General features: G+C 35.1%; 1 protein-coding gene across 1 annotated transcript in view; it reads right to left on the bottom strand.

Moving 5' to 3' along the window:
• The window catches only part of LOC138323908 (beta-1,3-galactosyl-O-glycosyl-glycoprotein beta-1,6-N-acetylglucosaminyltransferase-like), an 84,721-nt gene extending 58,592 nt beyond the window's left edge, over positions 1-26,129 (bottom strand). The window contains exon 1 of the mRNA XM_069268837.1: positions 25,989-26,129. The gene's annotated coding sequence lies outside the window, so the exon portion shown is untranslated. The remainder of the gene's footprint in view (positions 1-25,988) is intronic.
• Between the last annotated feature and the right edge of the window lie 1,185 nt (positions 26,130-27,314).

The following is a 27,314-nucleotide window of genomic DNA, read 5'->3' as shown; positions in this document are numbered from 1 at the left end:
GTCATAAGATTTCAAAATGGCGGAGATATTGGACATCAAAAATCGAAATTTTAGTTTATATTTGTCCCCTGCGCGAGACGTATCAGCGCCGTTTAAACCTGTATGTATGTAGTAGGGTCATATTTTATGTGAATTTATGTAATAAATAAAAGTGGTATAAAAGTGTATTTGAAAGATGTTTCAATATTTGCAAATATATAATTTGCAGTGAATAATAATATTAGTATGTATCTCTGCCGTGCCGTGTTTTACTCGCGTGCGTAATATATCGTATATATCGCGAGCGCTGCGTTTGTCTATATGTGTATGTACGTACAGTATATGTTTGTGTACCCGTTAGTAGTGTTCACTGACGGACTTTTATGACGGACAGGACATGTGACTGTTACGGACATTGACGAAGTTGTTTGATTTGGTCAGTGTGGTCAGTTTTAACGTATATTGATATATATCTTTTTGTATTTCGGGATATTTGAATTTCGTCCCTGTGCTTGGTTGGACGTTTCGTTTTCCCGGTCGAGAAATTCATTAATTTTGGTTAGTCTTGCTTTTCGGTTGTTCTAGTATTTGTTCTTTATCTTGGGTTAATACATTATTCTATTCTCCCAGTATGAAAATGGTTTGAATGTGATTATTATAATTTAGATATTTTTAAAATATGAAATATATACGGATAAACATGTATTGTTATACATGTGATCCGATTATTGTAATTGTAAAGTGTGTAAAATGTCTAAGTTATATATTTCTGAAATGAAGTAAGAGATTGTGTGTTCTTTTATATTGTAGTTCAATCTGTTGTGATTGCATGGTCGTACTCATGACGTACGGAGCTAGTAATACTTTGTAGTGCATACATCAATTACATTGATACACCATACGTGTTGTACATTAGTTGAGATTACATGATGTCACCAAAGGGAGATAATCCTCTAATACTAAAACTCGTACGAGTTATTCCGCATTGGTCCAAGATCTTTATAAGAAATGGAAGAATTTTTGCACTTTAAAAAAAACCTGAAATTCTAATGCGTTTACCTATTCATTATCAAAATTGATATTTTGAACCTAAATCTCAATCTGAATTTCCAAATTTATATCACGGTTATCAAGGAATAATTACCTGTCAGAATACATTTTTGATTTTGAAATTCAGAATCAAACAATCCAATCAGCAGCCGGGTTAAAATTTTGTCCTGGGCTTAACCTTCTATACACACGGGCCGTTTTCGAAGGTCTTTTTTCATTTAGTTTTGAATACTTTTCGAGATGTTTAAGTTCTACATGTACACGTATATATGAACAATGTACACGTGTTTGCGTAAAATGCACGTACATGTGTAGCTACACCGCATACATGGGAGGCCGTCCTTACGTGACCCTAGCTGTTAATAGGACGTACATTTGAAACAAACAAACAACAAAAGTAATGCACAAACCCAATAAACTGAGAGGTTTAAAAAACCTTTTATGTGTGTGGCAGAGCTGTCACCTGTGACACCGGATGTTCAAACACAAACCGGTTCAATTTGAGAAACTACCCGGCCGTTTTGAGATCACAGAACCTATATAGAGGGACCGTGTTAACGTTTGCTACTATTCAGGTTAAATGAAGTTATCAAAATTCTTTACAAATTTACATCTACATGTATTGTCCGACCCACACATAAACCATTAACTGGTGTACCCTGAATATATCCAATCAGCAGGCTCCTATATATTCACCTCTCTATGAAATCTTGTGCCCAACAGGGGGATTCCCCTAAATCTGTTTTTCGGTTGAACCAGACTGCTTTCGTAAGAAACGCTCTCTGATTAATATTGAGTGAGATCGTCCGTTCGTTCAACCAATCGTCTGTTCGCTAACATTACTTATATCATTACATAGGTGGAAATCCCGTGTTTTGATCGCGATCAAATCTAGTTAGGGATTTCCATTGAGGATGGAAATCCCTATTGTTATTGGTTCTGTTTTTTAGGGATTTCCATTTCAGGATGGAAATCCCTATTGTTTTGATTTCTGTTTTAATTCTTTGGAAATTATTATTATTATTATTCTTATTATTTCCTTTATTTTCGAAAACCTTCTTAACACTTTTTCTCACGAACGGAACAAGGTACGATGCTCAAATTTGCGCACACGTTATGTATGTACATGAGTGCTTGAAACGTACGTTCGATTTTTTACGAAAATGTTCAAGGTCAAGGTCATAGACGTAAAAAACAATTTTTTGGAACGAAGTTTAAGCGCTCATAACTTCATTACCGTACGCTGTACATCGTTCACGTTTTGTTATTCAGATAGATCGTGACATTGCGCGTGCTTTTCCCATGCCATGTTATCAGAGATTATGTCAAGGTCAAGAGTTCGCTACGGGGTCAAACAAAGGTCAAAAACGAAATTCACCACAGAAAAGTTTTGAAAGTTGGATATGAAAGGGCATGCCCTCAGAAATATATAATGACAAGTTTTAAGGTCATGAAATCCAAAATGGCGGAGATATAGGCCTTTGAAAAAAGGCTATTTTGGAGTTTTCCCGCCAAAAATTTTTAAGGTTTCAGCGCCTTTAATACTTAACACACATGCTTGATTTTTTGTATAGACATAGCATGGACGAATGTCTACAGAACTTATGCTGTTTTATTGACCTTGACATTCATTCAAGGTCACAGGGTTCAAAAAGCTTTAAACGACATCTTCGTAATAAATAAGAGGTGTAGAGCGCTGAAATTTGGAGACGTTATGTACGTACATGAGTTCTTAAAATGTACTCTCGATTTTGGAGGATAACGTTCAAGGTCAAGGTCACAGATGTAAAAAACTGCTTTTTTCGAACGAACTTTAAACGCTCATAATTTCATAACCGTACGCTACACAACATGTACGTTTCATTCTCCATGTAGATCACGATAATTCACCGTTTTTTTCTCATTACATGTTATCAGAAATTATGTCAAGGTCACGAGTTCACTAGGGGGTCAAATGAAAGGTCAAACAAAGGTCAAAAATTGAACTTTACCATAGAAATGTTTCGAAGGGCGCATATGAAAGAGCATGTTCTCAGGCACATAAAAATGACCAAATTCAAGGTCATATGATCCAAAATGGCGGAGATATAGGACATCAAAAATCGAAAATTTTAGTTTATATTTGCCCCTGCCCGAGTCGTTTCAGCGCCTTAATACCTGTATGTACGGTGTTGATTTTTCATACCGCTGTTGTATGAACTTTTGTTCTTCAAAAGTTATGGGTTTTTTAAAGGATTATATAGAAAAATGGCGGAAATATAGCTCTCCAAATATGGCAATTTGTTCCATTTCCTTATTTTTCAACGTAATTTGTGTGTGATCGTAGCGCATTCATAATTTAAATGTAGGGTGTTGATTTTTTGTAAATGTAGACTTTAACATATTATCCTGTATAGGGTTTCAATTTCAAAGACAAAGCACTGAAAATGGCGGAATTGTAGCCCTCCGAATATGGCGTTTCGTTCATTTTTTTAAAGTAAATTTTACCGTTATTTATGAATTTTTTCAAAGAAAATTGTTTTGAATTAGATTGTGAAAGAGATGCTCTAAGACACATAAAATGACCAAGTTCAAGGTCATATGATTCAAAAATGGCGGAGATATAGGACATCGAAAATCGAAATTTAGTTTATATTTGTCCTTGCACGAGACGTTTCAGCGCCTTTAAAACCTGTATGTACAGTGTTGATTTTTCATACCTGTGTTGTATGAACTTTTGTTTTGAAAACAAATGAGTTGCAAGGGGTGTATATAGAAAAATGGCGGAATATAGCTCTCCAAATATGGCAATTTGTGTCATTTCCTTATTTTTGTCCCGTAATTTCTGAGCTCGTAGCACCTTTATCATTTATTGTAAGGTGTTGATTGTTTGTAAATTTAGACATTGGCACATTCTCTGTACAGAGTTTTAATATTCAAAGTCATGAATTTTGAAAATGGCGGAAATATTAGCCCTCTCTGAATATGGCATTTCGTTCACTATTTTAACGTAAATTTTACCGTAAATTTTTGAAAATTTCAAAGAGAAATGTTTTGATTAGGATGAGAAAGAGCATGCTCTAAGACACATAAAATGACCAATTTTCAAGGTCATAAGATTCAAAAATGGCGGAGATAATGGACATCCAAATAATCGAAATTTTTAGTTTATATTGTGTCCCTGCGCGAGACGTATCAGCGCCTTTAAACCTGTATGTATGTAGTAGGGTCATATTTTATGTTTGTCTTCATTTATGTAATAAATAAAAGTGGTATATAAAGTGTAATTTGAAAGATGTTTTCAATATTTGCAAATATATGTAATTTGCAGTGAATAATAATATTAGTATGTATCTCTGCCGTGCCGTGTTTTACTCGCGTGCGTAATATATCGTATATATTCGCGAGCGCTGCGGTTTGTCTATATGTGTATGTACGTACAGTATATGTTTTGTGTACCCGTTAGTAGTGTTCACTGACGGAATTTTATGACGAGGACAGGACATGTGACTGTTACGGACATTGACGAAGTGTTGGATTGGTCAGTGTGTGTCAGTTTAACTATTTGATATATATAATCCCCTTTTGTTAATTCGGGATATTGGAATTTCGTCCCTGTGCTTGGTTGGACGTTTCGTTTTCCGGGTCGAGAAATTCATTAAGTTTGGTAAGGTCTTGCTTTTGGTTTGTCGGTATATGTAATTAGTTTTTATCTTGATTAATTACATAATTCTACTTCTCCCAGTATGAAAATGGTTTGAATGTGATTATTATAATATAGATATTTTTAAAATATGAACATATATACGGATAATAAACATGTTATTTGAATACACATGTGATCCGCTTATTTGTAATTGTTAAAGTGAAGTAAAATGTCTAAGTGATATATTTCTGGAGGAATGAAGTAAGATTTGTGTTTCGTTCTTTTTTTTTTAGCGTAATTCATTGAACAATTCAAAGGTCGAAAATTCATTGTTGAAATGCGATGGTCGTAACTCATGACGTACGGAGCTAGAATACTTTGTTAGTGCATACATCAATTACATTGATACACCATACGTGTTGTACATTAGATGAGATTACATGATGTCACCAAAGGGAGTTAATCCTCTAATTACTAAAACTCGTACGAGTTATTCCGCATTTGGTCCAGGATCTTTTATAAGAAATGGAGAATTATTTGCACTTTAAAAAAACCTGAAATTCTAATGTGTTGTTTACCTATTCATTATCAAAATTGATATTTGAACCTAAATCTCAATCTGGAATTTCCAAAATTTATATCACGGTTATCAAGGAATAATTACCTGTCAGAATACATTTTTGATTTTGAAATTCAGAATCAAACAATCCAATCAGCGGCCGGGTTAAAATTTTGTCCTGGGCTCAATCTTATATACACACGGGCCGTTTCGAAGGTCTTTTTTCATTTAGTTTTGAATACTTTTCGAGATGTTTAAGTTCTACATGTACACGTATATATGAACAATGTACACGTGTTTGCGTAAATACACGTACATGTGTAGCTACACCGCATACATGGGAGGCCGTCCTTACGTGACCCTAGCTGTTAATAGGACGTACATTTGAACAAACAAACAACAAAAGTAATGCACAAACCCAATAACTGAGAGGTTTAAAAACCTTTTATGTGTGTGGCAGAGCCGTCACCTGTGACACCGGATGTTCAAACACAACCGGTGCTATTTTGAGAAACTATCCGGCCGTTTTGAGATCACAGAACCAAATAAATTCCCATAGAGGACCGTGTTTAACGTTTGCTACTATTCAGGTTAATTGAAAGTTATCAAAATTCTTTACAAATTTTAAATCTACATGTATTGTTCCGACCCACATTAACATGATATACCTTGAATATATCCAATCAGCAGGCTCCGATATTATTCACCTCTCTATGAAATCTTCTGCCCAAAGGGGGATTCCCTAAATCTGTCTTTTTTCGGTTGGACCAGACTACTTTCGTAAGAAAAACGCTTTCTGATTAATATTGAGTGAGATCGTCCGTTCGTTCAAGCAATCGTCTGTTCGCTAACATTACTTAAGCAATTATATCATTACTACATAGGTGGAAAATCCCGTGTTTTGATCGCGATCAAATCTATTTTTTATCTTTTCTTTTTTTTTTTTTTATTCTTATTTTTCCACAAATCTTGTTCGCAGGATATCTCAGGAACGAAATAAGGTACGACGCTCAACTTTGGACACGTTATGAATGTACATAAGATCTTGAAATGTACGTTCGATTTTTTACAAAAATGTTCAAGGTCAAGGTCATAGACGTAAAAAAACAATTTTTTTGGAACGAAGTTTAAGCGCTCATAACTTCATTACCGTACGGTGTACATCGTTCACGTTTTGTTTTTCAGATAGATCTTGACATTGCGCGTGCTTTTCCCATGCCATGTTATCAGAGATTATGTCAAGGTCAAGAGTTCGCTACGGGGTCAAACAAAGGTCAAAAACGAAATTCACCACAGAAAAGTTTTGAAAGTTGGATATGAAAGGGCATGCCCTCAGAAATATATAATGACAAGTTTTAAGGTCATGAAATCCAAAATGGCGGAGATATAGGCCTTTGAAAAAAGGCTATTTTGGCGTTTTCCCGCCAAAATTTTTTAAGGTTTCAGCGCCTTTAATACTTAACACACATGCTTGATTTTTTGTATAGACATAGCATGGACGAATGTCTACAGAACTTATGCTGTTTTATTGACCTTGACATTCATTCAAGGTCACAGGGTTCAAAAAGCTTTAAATCTTTTAAACGACATCTTCGTAATAAATAAGAGGTGTTAGAGCGCTGAAATTTGGAGACGTTATGTACGTACATGAGTTCTTAAAATGTACTCTCGATTTTGGAGGATAACGTTCAAGGTCAAGGTCACAGACGTAAAAAAACTGCTTTTTTCGAACGAACTTTAAACGCTCATAATTTCATAACCGTACGCTACACAACATGTACGTTTCATTCTCCATGTAGATCACGATATAATTCACGTTTTTTTTCTCATTACATGTTATCAGAAATTATGTCAAGGTCACGAGTTCACTAGGGGATTAAAAGAGGTCAAACAAAGGTCAAAAATGAACTTTACCATAGAAATGTTTCGAAGGGCGCATATGAAAGAGAGCATGTTCTCAGGCACATAAAATGACCAAATTCAAGGTCATATGATCCAAAATGGCGGAGATATAGGACATCAAAAAATCGAAATTTTAGTTTATATTTGCCCCTGCCCGAGACGTTTCAGCGCCTTAATACCTGTATGTACGGTGTTGATTTTTTCATACCGCTGTTGTATGAACTTTTGTCTTCAAAAGTTATGGGTTTTAGGGGAATTATATAGAAAAATGGCGGAAATATAGCTCTCCAAATATGGCAATTTGTGTCATTTCCTTATTTTTGTCCGTAATTTGGTGTGCTCGTAGCGCCTTCATCATTTAATGTAGGGTGTTGATTTTTTGTAAATGTAGACTTTAACATATTATCTTGTATCAGAGTTTCAATTTCAAAAAGTCATGAATTTGAAAATGGCGGAATTGTAGCCCTCTGAATACGGCATTTCGTTCACTTTTTTAAAAGTAAATTTTATCCGTAATTTATTGAAATATTCAAGAGGAAATGTTTTGAATTAGGATGTGAAAGGGCATTCATCTAAGACACATAAAATGACCAAGGGGATCAAGGTCATAAGATTCAAAATGGCGGAGATATTGGACATCGAAAAATCGAAATTTTTAGTTTATATTTGTCCTTGCGCGAGACGTTTCAGCGCCTTTAAACCTGCTATGTACAGTGTTGATTTTTTCATACCTGTGTTGTATGTGAACCTTTGTTTTTGTAAAAAGCAAAAATTAGTTGCAAGGGGTTATATAGAAAAATGGCGGAAATATAGCTCTCTTCCAAATTATGGCAATTTGATGTCATTTCCTTATTTTAGTGTCTCCGTCAATTTCTGAGCTCGTAGGGCACCATTATCATTATTGTAAAGGTGTTGATTGTTTGTAAATGTATAGACATTTAGCCTAACATTCTCTGTACAGAATTTTTATATGTCAATAGTCATGTAAATTTTGAAAATGGCGGAAGTATAGGACCTCTGAATAATGGCATTTATCGTATCACCTTATTTAAATACGTAAATTTATGGCGTAATTTCATTGGTGAAATTTCAAAGGTGAATTAGTTTTGTGAGATAGGGAAGATTAAAGAGCATGCTTCCACAAGACACATAAAAAATGACCAAGTTCAAGGTCATAAGAGTAATCCACATGGGGCGTGAGATATTAGGACAACGAAAATCGAATTTTTCGTTTATATTTGTCCTCCGGCACTGATACTTTTCAGCGCCATTAAACACCTGTAATGTTAAGTAGATAGGTTGATCTTCTCATACCTATGTTGTATGAACTTTTTCTTCAATAGTGATTTATTTATAAAAGATGTTTTTGTAATTGAAAAATGGCGTTTCAATATTTCTCCAATAATTTATTTCAGTGAAATGAATAATAATTTTATGTTTTTTTCCGTTATTGTAGTTCAATCTCGTAGTGATTTTATGGTCGTTAATATATAATTTGGAGCTAGTTAAAATTTGTTGTAATATTGTAAGTGTACATAATTATTGTATATATATGTGTTTTATGTATTCAATTGGTTCACGTGTGTGTTTTAATTACGTTATATTCATTATCAATTTTGCAATAGACGTTACAACAATACATGTTTATCGTTTACGTGAAAGTAAAGTTTGTTTTGAAAGTTGCGTCATGTGATCAGTTTAACGAAATTTGATATGTTATAATTGGATTGAATATTTTAAGATTTGATATTTAATTATATTGACCAATTTGTGCTTGGTTGGATGTTTCAAGATTTCAAATCAAAGAAATTCAAATTTTGTTTATTTTGTCCTTGCCGAGACTTTCAGGCCCTTTAACCTAGTATGTACAGTGTTGATTTCTCAATAACCTAAGTTGCTAATGAAACTGTTTGTCTTCCAAAAGGTATGGATTATTTTTAAGGGGTTCATATAGAGAATAGGGCGGAAATTTACCTCATCCAATATGGCAATTTGTTCCATTTTCTTATTTTTTTTTCCGTTATTTGTTAGCTCGTAGGGCGCTTTAACGATCTCATGTTGGATGTCGCGATTTTTGTGAATGTTACGGCTTTAGCCTAGTTGCCTCTTTATACGTTTATAATTTCAAAATTAGACAATTAAAAGAAAAATGGCGGAAAATATTGACCTCCGAATATGGCGTTTCGGTATTCACATTTTTAACGTAAATATTTTAGACGTAATATATTGAAAATTCAAAGGTGTGAAATGGTTTTTGAATGGAATGTGAAAAATTCATGCCTCGTACAGATACTAGGAAATATGACAACAGATTTCAATGGCAGTATGAGTCAAAGTGGCGGAGGAATCATAACATCAATGTTGTCCTTTCAGCGATTTTGTTGTTGTACATAAGGTGAAGATTACATGATGTGGCATGTGGCCAAAGGGAGTTAATCGTATCTAGATACTTACAACTCTAATCGTACGTATAATCCCGCATTGGGTCAGGAACTTTATCAAGAAAATGGAGAATTTTTGCCACTTTTACAATAAACCTGAAATTGCTATTGTGTTTTACACTATTCATTATCAAAATTGATATTTTGAACCTAAATCTCAATCGGAATTTCCAAATTCATATCACGGATATCAAGGAATAATTACCTGTCAGAATACATTTTTGATTTTTGAAATTCAGAATCAAACAATCCAATCAGCGGCCGGGGTTAGAAAATTTTGTCCTGGGCTCAATCTTATATACACACGGGCCGTTTCGAAGGTCCTTTTTTCATTTAGTTTTGAATACTTTTCGAGATGTTTAAGTTCTACATGTACACGTATATATGAACAATGTACACATGTTTGCGTACATACACGTACATGTGTAGCTAAACCGCATACATGGGAGGCCGTCCTTACGTGGCCCTAGCTGTTAATAGGACGTACATTTGAACAAACAAAACAACAAACAGTAATGCACAAACCCAATAACTGACAGGTTTAAAAACCTTTTATGTGTGTGGCACAGCGTGTTCACCTGTGACACAACCGGATGTTTAAGCAAAACCGTGCTATGTTGGGAAAAATACCCGGCAGTTTTGAAACCACAGAACCTAACAAATTCACATCAAAATTCTTTACATATTTTACATCTACATGTATTGCCCGACCCACATATTAACCATTAATTGATGTACCCTAAATATATCCAATCAGCAGGCTCCGATATATTCACCTCTCTATGAAATCTTGTGCCCAAAAGGGGATTCCCCTAAATCTGTTTTTCTGAAAAGGGGATTCCCTTTAAATCTGTTTTTCGGTTGGACCAGACTACTTTCGACAGAAACGCTTTCTGATTAATATTGAATGAGATCGTCCGTCCGTTCAAGTGTTCGACTTGAAGCAAGGAAAAGAGTATTAAAGCAATTGTCTGTTCGCTAAAATTACTTATATCACTACATAGGTGGAAATCCCGTGTTTTGATCGCGATCAAATCTAGTTTTTTCTTTTGTTTGTTTTGGTAGTTATTAAGTCCTTCTCCGTGCTTGCTTTCGTTCGTTCATCAAATCTAATTAAAGCAAAGCGAAAATATATGAATAAAAACAATCATCTGTTCGTTAACATATCACTAATATCATTATCTGGGTGGAAATCCCGTGTTTTGATCGCGATCAAATCTAGTTAGGGATTTCCATCAGGATGGAAATCCCTATTGTTATTGTTCTGTTTTTTCTTATTATTCTTAGTTATTTCCACGAAACCTTCTTAACACTTTTTCTCACGAACGGAACAAGGTACGACGCTCAAATTTGGACACGTTATGTAGGTACATGAGTGCTTGAAACGTACGTTCGATTTTGTACGATAAAGGTCAGGGTCAAGGTCACAGACGTAAAAAAACTAAATAATTTAGAACGAATTTTAAATGCTCATAACTTCATAACTATACGCTATACATCGTCCATATTTTAGTTATTCAGGTAGATCGCGATATTGAACGTTTTCTTCTCATTACATGTTATCAGAGATTATGTCTAGGTCATGAGTGTCTCTAGAGGGTCAAATGAGGTCAAACAAAAGGTCAAATATGAACTTTACCATAGAAATGTTTCGAAGGGCGCATATGAAAAGAACTTGTTCTCAGGTTACATAAAATGACCAATTTCAAGGTCATAAGATTCAAAATGGCGGAGATATTGGACATCAAAAATCGAAATTTTAGTTTATATTTGTCCCTTGCGCAAGACGTTTCAAGCGCTTTTAAACCTGTAGTACAGTGTTGATTTTTCAAACCTATGTTGTTATGAAAATTTAAAATTTAAACAATTGTCTTTAAAAGTTACGGAAGTTTTAAAGGGGTTTCCTAAAAAAATGGCGGAAAATATAGCTCTCCAAATATGTCGAATTTGTTCCATTTCCTCCTATTTTTTTCCGAAATTTGTTGAGGCTCGTAGGGCCTTTATGCATTAAATGTAGGGTGTTGATTTTTTGCAAGATGCAGACTTTTGGCGATATTGGTCCTGTACAGGGTGATAATTTCAAAATCATGAATTCGAAAATGGCGGAAATATAGCCCTCCAAATATGGCGGTTTCCGTTCATTTATATTAACGTGTAAAATTTTACCGGAAATTCATTGAAATTGCAAAGGAGAAATGTTTTGAATTGGATCGTGAAAGAGCATGTCTTCTCAGACACATAAAATGACCAATTCCAAGGTCATAAGATTATCGAAAATGGCGGAGATATAGGACAGACGAAAATCGAATCTCGAAATTTTAGTTTATATTGTGTCCCTGCGCGAGACGTTTCAGCACCTTTACAATAAACCTGGTAATGTACAGTCCATCATTTTTTCGTCACCTGTGGTTGTGCGGAACTTTTGTGTTTCAAAGGTTTCTGATATTGGCAAAGGGGTTATATATGACAATATGGCGGGAAGATAGAGCTCTCCAAATCTTGCATATTTGTTGCATGTTTCTTAATTTTTGTTCCGTTAGTTTGTGAGATCGAAGGGGCCTTTATCGTATACTTGTGAGAGTGTTGATTGAATTTTTGTAAATGTTGGACTTTAGCTATTTTCTCTTTACAAAGTGTTTTAATTTTAAAGAAATGAATCATACACTCGAAAAATGGCGGACGGAAAAATTATTAGACCTCCGAATATGGCGTTTGTCGATTCCAATTTTTTAGACAGTAAATTTTAGCGTAATTCATGAAAATTCAAAGGTGAAATGTTTTTGAATTGGATGCTTTTGAAAATTCATGTTTCAGCATACATAAAATGACCAATGTTTTTGAATGGAGGATGTTAAAGAGCATGATCTCAGACACAGAAAATGACTAATTTCAACGTAGGTGATTTCAAAATGAAAACAGAAAACATTTTTAATTTTGAAATTCATAATTAGAACCAGCCAATCAGCGGTCCCCTAGGGCCCCGGTTAAAAATTCTGTTAGTCCTGTGCTCAAGACTTTCGTTACACACGGGCCGTTTCGAAGGTCTTTTTTTTTTCATTTGGCTGGACTGTTACCTATATAGCCCAACGTGGGAATTCTTCTTAATTGTCGAGATGTTTTTAAGTTCTACACGATCAATGTACACAATCGCCATGTTTGCGTTAATACACGTACATGTACATGTTGTAGCTACACCGCATGCATGGGAGGCCGTCCTTACGTGAACCTAGCTATTAATAGGACGTACATTTAATCAAACAAAGGTAATGCACAACCCAATAACTGACAGGTTCAAAAACCTTGTATGTGTGTGGCAGATCTGTCACCCTGTGACACCGGATGTTTAAGCAAAACCGTTGCTATGTTGGGGAAAATACCCGGCAGTTTTGAAACCACAGAGCTAAACAAATTCATATCAAAAAAGTCTTTACAAATTTTACATCTACATGTAATTGCCCGACCCACACATTAACCATTAACTGATGTACCTTTAATATATCCAATCAGCAGGCTCCGATATATTCACCTCTCTATGAAATCTTCTTCTGCCCCTTAATCTGTTTACGGTTGGACCAGCCTAGTTTTTCGTAAGAAACGCTTTTTGATTAATATTGAGTGGAGATCGTCCGTTCGTTTATTCATTCGACCAGAAGCGAAGGAAAAGAGTATTAAAGCAATCGTCTGTTCGCTAACATTACTTATATCATTACATATGTGGAAATCCCGTGTTTTGATCGCGATCAAAACGAGTTATTATTTCTTTTTTTTTCCCTTATTTCCACAAATCTTGTTAGCAGGATATCTCACGAACGAAACACAGTACGACGCTCAACTTTTGACACATTATGTAGGTACATGAGATCTTGAAACGTACGTTCGATTTTTTTGTAAAAAATGTTCAAGGTCAAGGCCACAAACGAAAAAAAACTACCTTTTTAGACCAAATTTTAAACGTTCCTTACTTCATAACCGTACGCTGTACGTTGTCCCCGTTTTGTCTTTAAGGTAGATCGTGACATAGCGCGATTTTTGTTCATCACATGTTATCAGAGATTATGTCAAGGTCACAAGGTCAAGAGCTCGCTACGGTGTCAAACAAATGTCAAAAGCGAAAATTGCCACAGAAAAGTTCATCGGAACCAAAATGGCAGAGATATAGACCTTGGAAAACAGCGATTTTGCCGTTTTCCCCCCCGCCAAAAAATGCACAAGATTTCAGCGCCTTTAATACTTAACATACATGCCTGAATTTGCATAGACATAGCATGGACAGATATCTACAACAGTTTTACGCCAAAACTTTGTGACTATGTTACGTCATCAAACTCGATTATACATATTTCATATTTCATACACCTATGGCATACATGTGTGCCTGCATGAATTAAGATTAAAATTAAAAATTATAGTCAAGGTCATACAAGTCACATATGCTACATCAGTACAATTGTTGTAGAACATCTTTACATCAAAGACTGATTGCCGCATGTCAAAATAAGTTTTTGTTGTATGACCTTAATCACTCTTGAAGGTCACGGTAGTAAAATGTTGAATTACAATGTATATGCTGAAATATCATTTTACATTAACACAATTCCTTTGAAACATCAGCTGAGCTCATGTATGGTATAAATGTATACGCTTACAATCGAATTACGTTGACATGAATTCAAGGTCACAATGGTCAAATCTTGCCCCAAGAGCACAACATAGTTCAAGTTATATGTGTCGTAAGTTTCATACTCACGAAACAAGAAGAGCTTTTAATATGTTATTCACCACCAATAGTTACCAACATTTTGAGAATTGCAATATTTACAATGCACAGGATTTAATTTTACAAAGTCAAATAAGTGTTCAAAATAATTTTTGCGGTATATTTACTGCCTAAAAGTGATGATATTTGCCACTTCAGTGCGGAAGAATAAATATACACGGTCCGACCATGAGCTAAGTTGTGGTCTGCTATTTTATTTTTACATTTTTACAATGGTATCAGTAATTATAAAGTGACCTTTTCACGTATACTCTCATCTAAACATACATAAAGCATAAAGACAAGAATTAATATGGTGCATAAATGCTGTGTTGTAACGAGTGCCTATAAAGTTTCATGATTTTCACGGATCTCAGCGCATTTACAATTTGGTGTATAATGGTCATTTTTTGCACATACATGTAGGTATATACTGTACTATGGAACGATGTTTAGAACAGTTTTTGTTTCAATGTTATATCATACAAATTGGCAGAGATATTGGCTCATGAAATTGGCAATTGGATCATCAAAGTTAAATATGATTGCGACAGTTCGCCAAGATCATCTCGAGTTGTGTCTTTTTGACCATCATTTAACTTGCTTACTAGTTACTGAAACCAAAGGTATAGAATTGCATAAGGACAAAAATTTTAATAATATTAACATATACATGTACATCGTTGTTTGAATGCTGTTAGATCTGGCCGCTACTGAGACGCGCAGTGTTACGTGTTAATAACCACATATGAAATACATTCAGAACTTGTTTATACAAAAGTGGCGGCTTCATTTCACATAAACCACACAAAATGTTGAGGTTTCATTTATAGATATAGTATATCTTATTACCCCGTCTTAGGCAGTGATCTGTTCAATGCACATGTATGTTTCACAAAAAGTTATATACATTGTAATTTGTCCTCTATCTATGTTACATTTGTTGAATGTTGTAAATATGTTTCTGTACACAGTTGTCTTTTGAAAATTGACTAATAATAAAGTTTGAAGTTTGAAAGTCCAGAGACACGACAGGAAGTGATCCATTCAGTTGATTTTATTGCATCATTTCCATTAAAGTGCAATTTAAAGAATCTTTTAAAACTTAGAAACATTTAACAGATAACATCAACTAAACCACAATTATGGGCACTGTCTAGACCCAGTAGGTAGCTAAATCGACAAGTTTGTCGGTCATTTTACACATTTTTCACAAAGGCTCTCATCTTAACATACATAAAGCGTAAAGACAAGAACTAATATGGTACATACATGTGGATGATTTTAACGGGAACTCAGCGAATTTACAATTTGCTATTAAATGGCCAATTGTCGCACATTCATGTAGGTATATTCTATGGAACGATGTCTATAACAGTTTTGAGTTTCAAGGTCATATCATACAAAATGGCAGAAATATTGCCATCAAAATACTGTCATCAAAGTTATCATGTAGGTATATACTATGGAAACGATGTCTAAAACAGTTTTGAGTTGCAAGGTCATATAATACAAAATGGCAGAAATATTGCCATCAAAATACTGTCATCAAAGTTAAATACACGATCGCGCCCGGTCACGAAGACAACTCGAATTGCGTCCTTTTGGCCATGAAACTAAAGGTATAGAATGCATTTACAAGACTGCATAAGGACAAAAATAAGCACAATAAAGATGTGTTCTCACGTTTTGAAAATATTAATATATAATCGTTCTTTGGATACTGTTAGATTAGGCCGCCACTGAGGCGCACAGTGTTACGTGTTAATCACTAAATATATTGTAAAATATACAGAACTTGTTTATACAAAAGCGGTGACTCTATTTCGCTTTACACACAATACAATGAGGCAAAATTATATTCCAATTGTTTTATTACTGATACATCTATCTAATTCAAAAGCAATTAAATCATACTATGAAATTTACAAATAAAACCCTACAATCTAAACTATGACTAAATAACCTAGCATGTGGCTTCTTGGGAGTTACTCGTATGACTACAAACATACTTGTTATATAGGTAGACTTCTACTCTTAATTTTACCAGGGATGACCCATCTGGTATCAGGTTATACTTTAGAAATATTGCAGGTAGACTTCTACCATGCATTTAGGGGTGACCTTATTTACCAGGGGCGGACCCATCTGGTTTGAAGTCAATTTTCCTACCGGGGACCTTATTTACCGGGGGCGTCCCCACCGGTATCAGGTTAAGAATTTTTTCTACCAGGGACGACTTTATTTACCAGGGATAGCACCTCAGCCGGTATCATCAGAAAGCATATTACAATAAAATATAATTAAAGTTATGTAATTAACAAAACAACATAAACTTTCGGAGTATCTGGGACAATAACAAGCAAATGACTCTGTTCCAAGAATTATGAAATTGACCAGAGCCCAGCTACCTAGTACCTAATATTCCTGTCACATAAGATTTGCCCAATCATAATTGACTGTCTTGGTCATGTGACTAATCAGCTTAAGCTAACTAAGGACGCTGTCGAAGCAAGTGTCCTCTACTGCTTGGTTAAAGGCTAGATCCCCTAAACTATAATACCCTAAATTATGTACACACACCCACACCACGTGTAAGACCCCACTCAATTTCTGACATCACTGCCCTTCCTTATCCAGACCCTAATAAACACCCCTCCCTTAGATATTCACAACAATATAATGACATTAGCCCTGACTGCTTGACCTCAATTGAAATGACCTGCCAAACTCCCATAAATAAACAAAGGCCTTATCTGACTCCCTCATCCAACTATATTCCCTGACCCCCCCCCCCCCCTCCTCTTCCCTATGTGTCTGCATTGATGCCCTGATTACAACCTAAGGTAAATTCAGTATGAAATAATAAATCACAAGAGCAGAAAGCTTGTTACAGAAAAATATGAATATAGGTATGTGTATTGTGTATAAACAAAAATTAAACAAATTTACATATAAATCGCACAAAATATTGAGATTTCATTTACAGATAAAGTTTTAAATCCCATCTTAGGCAGTGAACGTTCATCAAATTATACCAAAGCTATTATTGCAAAAGGCAGATTAAGTGAGAAAAAAATATTTGCACTTGGCTATAATGATTTTATATTTATACCAAATATACGTAAGATTTTCTTTTCTTTTAACACATTTTGTTATTAATACGAGTTTGAAATGACATTTTCGGCAATGAATATTGTTTCATTATGCTAGGTTTACACTATGTTCCCGGCGACCACGGTAGCCCCGTTTGACCGAAACGTGGTGCGCCGTGGAATTTTGGCTATTTTTTGTCTCAGTATTCAAGTTGAGCTAGGTCTTGTAAAGTTTTGCCACGGTCTTTTACGGATTACGTGGTGGACCGAAGATATAGGGGAAAGTGCTGTTCCGGAGGTTTAAAGGTACACTACGGCTTTAGCACGGTCTATCAAGGATACCACTACGATCTCTCTAGGCCTGTTACGATCTGTTGAGGTCTGCTACGTTTTACACGTTTTGATCAAGCTTCGATAAGTTTTTCACGGCAATGTAGCATCAAATTGAACACGGCGGCGGTACCGCGATGTATTAGAAATATGCCGCTGACGTAGCGTAGGCCAAATCTTTCATACGATTTCATGTTTTAAGAGGCATTGCGAGCTAACTATATATTAGGCAAACACATTTTAAGAGCCTAGTGATATAGGCAGGTTTTTTGCGAACTAACACACGCAGTGTTGTGTGTTAATAACCACATATAGTTGTTGAAATGTGGCGTATGGAAAGCCATTACTGTCTTATGCGGTAAATCTCTAATATATTATGTGGTTTTGTCGTTATATTATGTGGTTTTGTCGTTATATTATGTGGTTTTGTCTTTATATGATGTGGTTTTGTCTTTACATTATGTGCATACACCAATATATATGATGTGGTTTTGTCTTTATATGATGTGGTTTTGTCTTTATATTATGTGCATACACCAATATATGATGTGGTTTTGTCTTTATATTATGTGCATACACCAATATATGATGTGGTTTTGTCTTTATATGATGTGGTTTTGTCTTTATATTATGTGCATACACCAATATATGATGTGCTTTTGTCTTTATATTATGTGCATACACCAATATATGATGTGGTTTTGTCTTTATATTATGTGCATACACCAATATATGATGTGGTTTTGTCTTTATATGATGTGGTTTTGTCTTTATATTATGTGCATACACCAACATATGATGTGCAAACACCAATATATTATGTGCATACACCAATATATTACGTGGTCATTTCTTTATATCGAAACACCAATATATCAAACGTTTTAATGATTCAGTTGGAACTAAATTTCTGGGGTCGTTGTTTGACCAACACACATCTAAACGTCTTCTTGAGAAATATTTTTTCTTCAGTGGAAGCTGAATGATTTTGCTGTTTAAAATTGAAATATTTGCAAGTATGGGTGCAGAAAAAAAAATAAAACGGGAAATATATGTACAACACTATTTTCCCAAACTATGAATGGTATTATTTGCACACAAATGCTACAAAAGATCTCGAGTTAATCGATAGCTATTAAGTATAAAACACTCAAAATTCATAAATCGACCCGAAGTGCCACTTTATTTACTGCAAAAAAAAAAAAAAAAAAAAACAACAAAAACACAAAAACGATAGCATTTGAACAGACAATATTTGCTATGCTACATCCATTTCCGACAACATTCGGTAATACTTCTATTTTTACTAGTGATGGGAATCGGTTGGAAATTGATAATCGATCAATCAAATTAACCGATTGATTTTCAATATTAAAATCGGATACGGATATTTTGTATTGATCTAATAACTCTGTTATTTAACATTCAACAGTCTTTTTCTAAATTACTCTGTTACCTACTGATGGTAAAAAACTGTTAACTGTTTTGGTCATATAAAAATTTAGCTTAGCTGTTGGAACCTTAATGTTAATAAGTCCGAAGAAGGGATAACTTATAAATTTCATTCCAAGGATGGTCATAGGTTACCGTTTCCACCCCGCCGTCCTACGGCCTCTCTGAAACGCACCCTGTCTCCGATTGTCTGTAACCAGAGGGTTATTAGCACTTTGTCAGATAAACTCCGACATAGATTTGTATCGTATTTGTTCGTTTAGAAGTTAGGATGTAGGGCTGTGAGATCGATTTCTCATAGTAGCTTCTCTATTTTTTCGCGGGAATTAAAACAGTCTCTCTCAAGAAGACGTTTGAATGCATGTCGGTCAAACACGGCCCCGGACATTTAGTTCCAACTCAATCATCAAAACGTTTGATATATTGGTGTTTCGATATAAAGAAATGACCACATAATATATTGGTGTATGCACATAATATAATGACCAAAGCACATAATATAAAGACAAGGCCACGTGCACATCATATAAAGACAAAAGCACATCATATAAAGACAAAACCACATCATATATTGGTGTATGCACATAATGTAAAGACAAAACCACATCATATAAAGACAAAACCACATCATATAAAGACAAAACCACATAATATAACGACAAAACCACATAATATAACGACAAAACCACATAATATATTAGAGATTTACCGCATAAGACAGCTATGGCTTTCCATAGTGGCGGCTTCATTTCACATACATCACACAAAATGAGATTTCATTTAAAATATGGTATATATTTTTAATATTCCATCTTAGGCAGTGATCCGTTCAATACAAATGTATGTTTCACACGACAGGCAGCGATCCATTTAGTTGATTTTATTGCATCAGTTCCATAAAATTGTAAATTGAAAACAAAATTTCAAAACTTAAAAACTTTGTAAGTGATAACATCAACTAAAACACAACTAGGTGCTCTGTCTAGACAGTTTATGTGTCGAAGTCTAGATGAATATAACTTTTTAAGATAGTCCCTTCATCTTCAACTATTTGAGATTTTACTGTATCGTTACAGCAGGCAAAAAATATGCCAGTTCATGTATGTGTTACTATGTGTATATTTATTTCATCGTAATGCGTTCTAACTTTCAACTTTTTCAGCGCTGTTTGTTCGCCCATGTGTGCAAATTGTGATCATCGTATCGCGTGTGTCTTTCCATCTGTCTGTCCATTAATTCACGTGTTCGATTGTTTGTTTATCTGAGTTAATAAAATTATATCTGGAAGTATGTTCGTGGCAAATGCAGTGTGTCCTGTCTGTAAGGACGAGTGCACAGGCCGATTAAAAGACGGATGGAAGGAAGGACATGTTGATACCCGTGTTCAACCAGATACATTGTGTATGTAATCATTATATTCGTTCTTTCTTTCTTTTTGTTCGTTTGCTATTTTCGCTCGATAGTTATTGTTTTTTTTCTTTCTTTCGGGTGTGCGTTTGTTCGTTCTTTCGACCGTTTGTTCGTTCATTACAGATAGTTCGATTTGATGCGAAGAGAAAAATTATCAAAGCGATCGTCTGATCGATAACATGATTATTTCCTGGATGGAAATCCCGTGTTTTGATCGCGATCAAATCTAGTTATTATTATTATTATATATAATGTAAGTTAATTATTTCCACGAAACCTTCTTAACACTTTTTCTCACGAACGGAACAAGGTACGACGCTCAAATTTGGACACGTTATGTATGTACACGAGAGCTTGAAACGTAAGTTCGATTTTGTACGATAAAGTTCAAGGTCAAGGTCACAGACGTAAAAAACAAATTTTTTGGAACGAAGTTTAAACGCTCATTACTTCATTACCGTACGCTGTACATGGTTTACGTTTAGTTATTCAGACAGATCTTGACATTGCGCGTGCTTTTCCCATGCCATGTTATCAGAGATTATGTCAAGGTCAAGAGTTCGCTACGGGGTCAAACAAAGGTCAAAAACGAAATTCACCACAGAAAAGTTTTGAAAGTTGGATATGAAAGGGCATGCCCTCAGAAATATATAATGACAAGTTTTAAGGTCATGTGATCCAAAATGGCGGAGATATAGGCCTTTGAAAAAAGGCTATTTTGGCGTTTTCCCGCCAAAAATATTTAAGGTTTCAGCGCCTTTAATACTTAACACACATGCTTGATTTTTTGTATAGACATAGCATGGACGAATGTCTACAGAACTTATGCTGTTTTATTGACCTTGACATTCATTCAAGGTCACAGGGTTCAAAAAGCTTTAAATCTTTAAACGACATCTTCGTAATAAATAAGAGGTGTAGAGCGCTGAAATCTGGAGACGTTATGTACGTACATGAGTTCTTAAAATGTACTCCCGATTTTGGAGGATAACGTTCAAGGTCAAGGTCACAGACGTAAAAAAACTGCTTTTTTCGAACGAACTTTAAACGCTCATAATTTCATAACCGTACGCTACACAACATGTACGTTTCATTCTCCATGTAGATCACGATAATTCACGTTTTTTTCTCATTACATGTTATCAGAAATTATGTCAAGGTCACGAGTTCACTAGGGGGTCAAATGAGGTCAAACAAAGGTCAAAAATGAACTTTACCATAGAAATGTTTCGAAGGGCGCATATGAAAGAGCATGTTCTCAGGCACATAAAATGACCAAATTCAAGGTCATATGATCCAAAATGGCGGAGATATAGGACATCAAAAATCGAAATTTTAGTTTATATTTGCCCCTGCCCGAGACGTTTCAGCCGCCTTTAAACCTGTATGTACAGCCTTGATTTTTCGTACCTGTGTTGTATGAACTTTTGTTTTGAAAACAAATGAGTTGCAAGGGTTTATATAGAAAAATGGCGGAAATATAGCTCTCCAAATATGGCAATTTGTGTCATTTCCTTATTTTTGTCCCGTAATTTCTGAGCTCGTAGCACCTTTATCATTTATTGTAAGGTGTTGATTGTTTGTAAATATAGACATTGGCACATTCTCTGTACAGACTTTTAATTTCAAAGTCATGAATTTGAAAATGGCGGAAATATAGCCCTCTGAATATGGCATTTCGTTCACTTTTTAACGTAAATTTTACCGTAATTTTTGAAATTTCAAAGAGAAATGTTTTGAATAGGATGTGAAAGAGCATGCTCTAAGACACATAAAATGACCAATTTCAAGGTCATAAGATTCAAAATGGCGGAGATATAGGACATCAAAAATCGAAATTTTAGTTTATATTTGTCCCTGCGCGAGACGTATTAGCGCCTTTAAACCTGTATGATTAATGTTGATTTTTCATACCTATGTTGTATAAACTTTTGTCTTCAAAAGTTATGGATTTTAAAGGGGTTATATAGAAAAAATGGCGGAAATATAGCTCCTCAAATATGTCAATTTGTTCCATTTCCTTATTTTTTTACGTAATTTGTGAGCTCGTAGAGCCTTTTTCATTTAATTTAGGGTGTTGATTTTATGTGAATGTAGACATTGGCATATTGCCTGTACAGGGTTATAATTTCAAAATCACGAATTAGAAAATGGCGGAAATACAGCCCTCCGAATATAGCGTTTCGTTCACTTTTTTAACGTAAATTTTACCGTAATTTAAGAAATTTCAAGAGAAAGGTTTTGAATCGAATGTGAAAGGGCACGCTCTCAGACACATATATTGACCAATTTCAATGTCATATGATTCAAAATGGCGGAGGTATAGAACATCAATTGTCCTTTCAGCGATTTTGTACAGTAGTTGAGATTACATGATGTCACCAAAGGGAGATAATCCTCTAATACTAAAACTCGTACGAGTTATTCCGCATTGGTCCAAGATCTTTATAAGAAATGGAGAATTTTTGCACTTTAAAAAAACCTGAAATTCTAATGTGTTTACCTATTCATTATCAAAATTGATATTTTGAACCTAAATCTCAATCTGAATTTCCAAATTTATATCACGGTTATCAAGGAATAATTACCTGTCAGAAAACATTTTTGATTTTGAAATTCAGAATCAAACAATCCAATCAGCGGCCGGGTTAAAATTCTGTCCTGGGCTCAATCTTATATACACACGGGCCGTTTCGAAGGTCTTTCTTCATTTAGTTTTGAATACTTTTCGAGGTGTTTTAAGTTCTACATGTACACGTATATATGAACAATGTACACATGTTTGCGTAAATACACGTACATGTGTAGCTACACCGCATACATGGGAGGCCGTCCTTACGTGACCCTAGCTGTTAATAGGACGTACATTTGAACAAACAAACAACAAAAGCAATGCACAAACCCAATAACTGAGAGGTTTAAAAACCTTTTATGTGTGTGGCAGAGCTGTCACCTGTGACACCGGATGTTCAAACACAACCGGTGTTATTTTGAGAAACTACCCGGCAGTTTTGAGATCACAGAAACAAATAAATTCCTATAGAGGACCGTGGTAACGTTTGCTACTATTCAGGTTAAATGAAGTTATCAAAATTCTTTACAAATTTTACATCTACATGTATTGCCCGACCCACACATTAACCATTAACTGATGAACCCTGAGTACATCCAATCAGCAGGCTCCTATATACTCACCTCTCTGTAATAGGGGCGAGACGGGCCCAGTTTGTTAATAACTACAAACTACGCCCGGCTCCCTACCTGTGTGTTTTGCTTGATTTTTGCCGGTGAAGGAAAACGAGACAAATACTTTTAACACGTCACAATATTTATTTATAATGACATATTACACGATATTTTACACAAAACGTAGGGCCCAACAACGACGAGACTAACACATATATTTACAATATATCCCCCGTCAACCCCTCCATGCCCCACTTACAACCCTACCACCCTATACCTATAAACATGCCCCCTTCCTGCTTCCTATTACCCACCTCTATTTAAAACCTATTAGGTTCAGGAACTCAATCCTTCAGTACACCGCAATAAAATGGATAGAACACCCATATATATACCCGACTATAACAATACATGCACGATCGACCAATACGAAGACGGAACACAACACAGGCGCTCGATACAATAACATATTGTGCACGACAGCTCTACGTGTACAAGATACACACGCACTCTTACAGCTAGCACAGGACCACGACACCATATATATTCCCATAAAGCACAAACTATTTACAAGCCCTGCTACATCTCTATGAAATCTTCTGCCCAAAGGGGGATTCCCCTTAATCTGTTTTTTTCAGTTGGACCAGACTACTTTCGTAAGAAACGCTTTCTGATAAATATTGAGTGACATCGCCCGTTCGTTCAAGCAATCGTCCGTTCGCTAACATTACTTATATCATTACACAGGTGGAAATCCCGTGTTTTGATCGCGATCAAATCTAGTTTTAACTAGAAATTGTCATAGACAATTTGGCGGGCTTTTCACTATATGTAGTTTACAATACCGTCATTGCCAGGTAAGTTAAGAACTAGGTAATGCATGGGTTTTGAAGTTGTAACCAATAAATGACCTTGACTTTCAGCCCTGAATAAAAGTGTTTTAGTGAAGATCTGCATGAAGTTTGATCATCCGAAGAGAACTCTCATCTTAATCCAATTCATATTTCCAAATTCGTTCGAGCAAATGATAACGAGATCGAATGCGCCTTAACGTCATCTGACTTGCGGTGTTGTTAAGTATATATACCCCGGTATGTATATTTAAACTCTGGACACCTGTGACCTTGAACGTATGAAGACTCTTGTCATTTTGGTTATTGTTGAGTCATTTAAAGATTTGAACATATTTGACTCATGTAACCTTGAATATGGGTCAAGGTCATTCCTAGTAATCTGACTTTATAGCCCATCCCCTGGACATCTTATATATGAAATATGAAGATCCTAGACCTTACAGAACTTCAGGAGAAAAGTTTTCAAGTTTATTGTTAAAAACAGGAACTTTAACATTTGACCCTTACCGAAAACCGGAAGCTGCCATTTTTTGTAATAACATGTAGAGAGAAAAAGTTTACGCTTAAGGTTATCTGCAAACAATATTATTGGATGAAATCTGTGAAAAGAACTGTTAGTGAGTTATAAGCATTTTTAAATTTTAAGATATGACGTCATAGCGGCCATTTTTTTTTTTTTTTTGATGAAGATGAAAATCATATCAAACGTTAGAGCACATTAGAGGGGTCTTTTCTATAGCAATTGCAGACTATATTAGTCATTCAGTTCGACAATATATAATGTTAAACATTTTGAAGGGAATTTAGCAAAGATCAAAGGAATGTTCAAAATGGCATACAGCATTAACCGGAAGTGCTACCGAAAAATAAAAGACACCAAATTCATCAGAATGACATTCTGCATCGATATGTAAAAAGAAATTTCGCAAAATCAAAAAAATAAAAATTTGTGAACTTTGACCTCATAGCGAACTTTTTTGTTTGACCTTTGACCTAATTGCTGTAACTGAATAAAAGTTAGTCTTTTATACGATCTACATAAAACATCAAAATATTTGCTGTATCTTAAACGGTTTTTGAGGTATGGCTGTTTTAAACTTTTTAGGTATGACGTCATGGCGGCCATCTTGGATTTTTGACCTACTTAAAAATGTTGCGGTCACCCCTTCAACTCATGCCATACAATATAACAATAAGGCCATTGGCATACCTCTTACCATTTTAAAGATCTTTTGGACACAAAAAAAGTGTAGAAGAATAATAATAATAAAAAACAGAACAAAAACAATAGGTCTTTTCACCACATGGTGAAAAGCCCTAATTAGATTGAATACTCAGATGAAGCTTACCTTTCGTTAATCCTGTTTTCCTTGTATGATTTTTGTGTGAACCCTCAGTGAATCATGTTATTGTCGTATACACACGTACAGTATGTAACACACGGATCCTCAATCACACTGGTGATGGAAGTTTCGGTCCAAGTCCTCCTCTTGGTTTGAGTACAATACAAGTGGTGAGATTTCCTTCCTTCCTGATATACATCAATCTACACACACGAACGACTTATTCTAGAAATTCTGAACGGAAAACACCACCAGAAACTACATATATAACAGTGAAAGTGGATAAAAGTGGTTAAAAGGCGAGCACTTTTGTGGTTTCCCTTTCGAAGTTTATAAGTCGATTACTCTGATAAGTCAAAGTCTCAGCGGGCACCTTCCATTATCTCGACTTCGAGTTAAAGGGGGTATATTATATGTATATGCATGTGAAATAATATGTAATTATAATTTATTTTTCAGTAATATTACCCAATGAGATACTACGAAACAAATTGTCTTGTGTAAATTACAAATTAATGTTTTTAATTCCTTGATTAGGGTTCTTCATTTGTCGTAGTGCACGAGGACTTACCTGTGCTCTGATTATTCAACTACCTGAGACTTTATTTTGCCGGTGTAAATATTGTATGACTTGCATACCTGTACAAAAAAAGGAAGATTTGTTCGCTTTTGGACTGAATTTATGATGTTAAAGTGAATAGTCGGGCAAAGAAAACCAGTCTAAATGCGTTCATTGGCCTTCCAAAAGTTCTCACATATTAATACGACGGCCAAGTTCTGCTTACGTTTCCCAGTTCTGGCCATTAAAGTAAAGGAAAGTTGAAAGCATTGAAAGCGAGGCTGCGTGAAAATGTAACCACGGACATAGTCAGCCGGGAGGACGTTTTAGGATTACTATACTTTAAATTAATTTCTTCGTACGCAGACAGATTTTGGCGAGAGATTTTTATTTTTCTATTTCATAAGAAATTTTACTGGATACATTCACACCATTTTTTATCGACTTTAGCCATCCTTGCCCGACTGTTCACTTTAGCTTTGACCGGTCATTTTTGATACTCCATGGGTTACTTTTACTGTTGATAAACGAAAGTGAATAAAGCCCCTGGGATATTAGGGGTACTGAGCAGTTTATAATTGATAAAGATGGCGTGTTGTTTCTGAAACAAATTGTGACTATATATATACATGATTATTTATAGGAATATTTTGATCAGTCCATACTAACACTGGTTTTACCGACACTTGTTTTATCCGACACATTAACTTGGTCCCACAGAACGTCGGTAAATTCAGGTTTCACTGTACATGATCTATCAGAGTTAATTAATG

The sequence above is a fragment of the Argopecten irradians genome, chromosome 5 (genome assembly GCF_041381155.1).
Source record: "Argopecten irradians isolate NY chromosome 5, Ai_NY, whole genome shotgun sequence".
NCBI lineage: Eukaryota > Metazoa > Mollusca > Bivalvia > Pectinida > Pectinidae > Argopecten > Argopecten irradians.
This window is presented reverse-complemented; position numbering and strand designations above follow the sequence as displayed.